At 42.6% G+C, this 4902-nt stretch overlaps 1 pseudogene; it reads right to left on the bottom strand.

The window, feature by feature from the left end:
* Positions 1–259: 259 nt before the first annotated feature.
* Positions 260–4848, bottom strand: LOC111964611 (G protein-activated inward rectifier potassium channel 4-like; annotated as a pseudogene).
* Between the last annotated feature and the right edge of the window lie 54 nt (positions 4849–4902).

Raw genomic sequence — 4902 nt, 5'->3', positions numbered from 1 at the left:
ATTTCCATGATAAGCGCTCAATTATTTATTAGGTGGTTGCCAACGCCCACTAATAGCAAACCCTTCCAAAATGCCTTGAACAGGATCATTTGTGAAGCCAACAAAATGGTGCAAGAAATCCAAACCATAACTTTAAACAATTAATTCAAAGGTAAAGGCCTTTCAAACTTAGTGATTTAAGATTTGAATACAAGGTCAATATTCATTCACGAAAATGAACACATGTAAGCAAAACCTGTGTATCAAAATACTTGAAATGGATGGGCATTTGGCCAGGCCTCCTTTAATTCATCCTCTTTCACATTCATTCTTACACACATTGCTCTAGTCTAGTACAAAGTATTCAATAATTTACATACCATTATTTGAAACTTTTAAAATCATATTCACCCAGTTATCCAAGTTGTTTTAGATCAGAATATTGGCACTAAATGCTGTAATAAAAAAATTATGAGTCCGCGTGAAGACTTACCTTTGGTCCCTCTAATAGTAGTCAAAAACTATAGTATATCATAGTTTATGTTTGACACTCATCAGTTGATGAAGTTTGATATCAAAGCCATTTGAGACATTGAGTCAATTGCACAAGTACTTCTTGCCTATCTTCATGATGTTGTGATTTTGAAATCTTACCTCTTGTAGCCTCGTTTCCATGTATGAACTTGTTTTAAACCAGTGAGCAGCATCATCGGATGACATGGTTTGTGTTTTCACCAATGCACACTCATTCATGCCCATCATCCATCCTGTTGGCATCTCCATTGCTAACGTTATCCCCCTCTCCATCCCCTAGCTCCTCCGCCCCAACCTCTTCCTCCCCTCTGTCTTCCTCCTTCTCTGGACGTGGTGGGGGTAGCTCCAGGACTGGAGGTGGGGACTGGGGAGGTAAGGGGATGGCTTCTCCCTTCTTTGCCAGCTCTTGGGCAGAGCAGGTGGGGGTCGGGGTAGGGTAGGTGTGGTGAAAGGATTCATAGTCCACCTCGTAGAAGCCCTCCTCTAGGGAGAGCACAGGGGTGAAGCGCTCCCCCCACATGACCTCTGAGTCTAGGTAGGAGCTGCGCGCCTGGCATGTCATTCCTGGAGAGAGAAAGGGGGAGGGAGACAGACATTACTGACATGAAATAGAGGATAGGAACTTGAAACGACTGTGTGATTGGGTATAATCTAAATGTAAAAAAAAGCCCTTGTCATGGAACTATATTAAGACCTGGATTCAAGCTGCGTCGGTGTGATTTGAGGATCTAATTAAGATTCACTATGCTTTGTCTTCCTGACTTTAAATGAGCTGTACTCCTTTCATTGAGCAAACATTTTAGCAGGGTTTCCAGGGTTGTACTAAAACAACTGAGACAAGAGAGAGAGACAGGAACTCACCGGGGAAAAGGAAATAGGCTGACGAGTGGTTCTAATACAGAGATGTGCATCTTCTCTTTCAATCACACACGTGTACACACATCAAATACACAGATGCAGAAACACACACAGATAAACACACACACACACACACACACACACCTTTCTGAATATTTATACGTGGATTGCCTATAAATAGCTTGTGAGTATTTTCATCCTCTGCTCAAGTAAACCGTGAAGAGCCACATCAATTACAGTACATATTATCCACAGGAATGCTGAAACAAACCGACAGACCATGCACAGCCAGCACCAGGGGTATATCAAGGCAGACAGACCAATGTACACACACACACACACACACTGATATTAAGAGAAGTAAGGGGTTGCGGGTTGGAGGATTCACAACCTTGTAATGTATCAACAGTTCTTTTTTTCAGCGGCCATAATGTATATGTATATAACTTAATTTGCATTTCACTTGCAGCAAATGTATCACATTATAATGATTTTGCTGTAATTCTTAGAATGTTAACTGCACGCTGAATGAATCAAAAATACTGCCAATTGTATCAATGGTATCATGTATACAGTGGGATACCTACATACTGTACCTGATGATGATTTTTAATATACAATCAACATACCAATTAGCCTATGTATTTTCATGAAGCATCACACATGGCAACCATCATTACACACACCTGCTCCCCATCATTATGTGCACCTGGACTTCATCAGTACCTTGATTACTTCCCTTTTATTTAGCCCTCAGTAGCCTCAGTCTTCAGGCAGTCTTGGTTTTGGTTTTCATTCCCAGTACGCTACTCTTGTTTTGAATATCGTCATGTTCTTCCTTATTAAACTCACCAACTGCACTTGCTTCCTGACTCCCTGCATCTAAGTTGCAGAAGCTCCCATTCTTTAAGCACCTGAGGGATTAACAGCAAACCAGTAAACTCTTTCCTACTTCAGGCAAATCCCACTTCAAAGCCTGATTGGGTTTGATCCCTGAGGGAAAAGAGCAAAACAACAAACTGTTGTCGATAGCTTTTAAAAATTCAATAAAGCATTATCTTTTAGTTTGTCCCTTGACTAAACTGTCAATATTGACATGGGATACTGAGGAAAAAACAGCCCTTGCTGTGCGATGGATCAAACGTTCTCCCTCCGTTAAACCAAAGTCTATATATTGAGTAGAATATCAAAAACAAATCTGAAGCAATAACACCCACCCGGTCTGCATCCTCATGAAGAAAACAAAGGGTAAATCACCCGCAGTGTGTCTTTGAGCAGTGGTTCAGTTCACTGCCACCGCCCACTCCTGGACGATAATCCTTGCCAGTGGGAGGGATAGGGTGGGAAAGGGAATTGTGTCATTCCATGAAAAGAGTGCCTTTTGTGTCCCTTTGATATTTTAAGTAGAAATTGTGCACCAATATTTAATTTTAAAAGTCTGTTATATTAAATGAAGTGCCCTTTAATATAGACCATATGGAAAATTCAATAAATGAGAATTTTAATATGACTAAAGGCTTGCTAAAGTGCCAAAATCCAGCATTTTGACATGTCCCTCTGTCAACCCTATGTCACTTCTAGGAAGATTTCAACCCACTTAACCCCAAAATGTCTCCAAGTTTCACCATCATTGTAAAGACTTAGTTATTTTGTTGCTTTGACAAAGTCATATCTGAAGATTATTATTTATTTCATGTGACTAGTGTTCCTCTTTTTAAGGTCAACCCTGTTAAGTGAACTGAACTCTCGTTTTAATATGGTGAAATGATTCCTTTTTAACAGAAACATTGAACATCTAATAGTCAAATCCTAGAGTAAAAGCAGGTGAGCTGGTGCTAATCTTTTTGGCCATTTTCTGGTGTTTTGTGGTGGAAAACTGAAAGGGTCGAACATAACACGTCAACCGTAGACAGGCTAGAAACGTTTTAACAAATACTTTTTTGGGGCAAGCTTGCATTCAATTGCCACTCCCTGTTGCACACAACAAGCTTCCATTCCCCCTGTCACAAGGGGATTTATGGTTGATTTAAGAAGAAATTGACGACCCTGTTACGTTAAACCCTGTTACTTTATTTGTCACTTAATAGGCACTTACTATATATATTTTTTTTTATCCTCTTGAAATGGGAAAACCAGTTTTTTATTAAGTTGAACATGTGCTCTTTATGTGGGTGAAATCAAACATTTATTTTGTCCAAGTTACACTTCACAAAAGGCACAAAATTGCTGGAACCACCCAATTCAATCACCATTCCGACCAGAATTCCCTCAACGTCTTCTACTCGTTTAATTTCCCAGAGGCTATGCTATTGACAGGTCTGGGATTCTCCCACAAACACACAGACGGGCTTCCGTGGAGTCCCTTCCGCTTCTCACAGCAGCCAGAAGACCCTAATAGAGTATATTAGCGTACAGGACAATGCTGTGGCCATTTAGGCCAATGTAATTGCAGTCCTTGTCAAGTGCATTCAGAGCCAACGTTAATTGGTGATACCCTGCAAGTCTCGAGTGATTCCTGACGACTGCATCCTCTTTATCCCACCAAGTGAATGAATGCTTCTAAACAATGTCACACAAACCTGCATTAGATTCTCATATTATACGTTAAAGTACCTGTAATTATAGTGTTATTAATGTTATTTTAATAATCCTTTTCTACATCATTATGATTACAATAAAAATCTCTCCAGGTAGAAGTTTGTCGGCACAGATCTAGGATCAGCTTACTCTCCCCCGGTCCAAACCTTAAATTAGAAGAACCCACCTGTGGCTTCCACCATGCCCTCCAGGATGACCACTACCTCAAACTCCTCTCTCTCCAGCTGTTCCTGTGAGATCTCCAGAAGGGACTGCCCTCGTTGAACTCGTGACAGATTGATGAGTGGCGACACCAGGAAGAGCCTGTCGTCCCCCGTATCGAAGCCCACATTGATATCCGTCTGATTGAGAGGGATAAACTCCCCTTCCTTGGTCTGCCTTGGAGCGATCAGCTTGGCTCGGATGGAGGCCCACGATGTGTGAGTCCTCAGGTCTCCCGCCCTGAACATCAGACACAGCTGCTGTCCTCACAGAATCACCGCTATTGTGGGAGAACATGAGCGTCTTCGCTCGCTTCTTGGCTGGGGGATCTTGACGAACATGCATCCCACCATGAAGGCATTCGACCGATGCGAGCCCAGGCGATCCTGGCACTAAAAGCAGGGAGAATTCCCTCTGTGGCATTATCAGTGATGACCCGGTAAGCCGTAGCCAATGGTGGTCTCCGTCTCGATGGAGAAGAGAAAGGCGGAGACGAAGCCGTTGAGGTTGTTGACGCAGGGACTCCAGTTCATCGTCGGTTGGTCCAGGTCTCCCGATGTAGGCGATGAGCCACCAGATGAGACCGAAGAACACCCAGGTGGTTGGTGTAACCAGGATGAACACGCCAGGCCAGTACAGGCCACTGCAGTCCCACAGGGTTAGAATGATGTCTGTCATGTCAGCGGTATTTCTCGCGCACCGTTGCCCAATGATGACGTTACCTTGCGTTCT

Source organism: Salvelinus sp. IW2-2015, linkage group LG6.1 (genome assembly GCF_002910315.2).
Source record: "Salvelinus sp. IW2-2015 linkage group LG6.1, ASM291031v2, whole genome shotgun sequence".
Lineage (NCBI taxonomy): Eukaryota > Metazoa > Chordata > Actinopteri > Salmoniformes > Salmonidae > Salvelinus > Salvelinus sp. IW2-2015.
The sequence above is the reverse complement of the archived record's forward strand: the minus strand, read 5'-3'. Positions and strand labels throughout refer to the sequence as shown.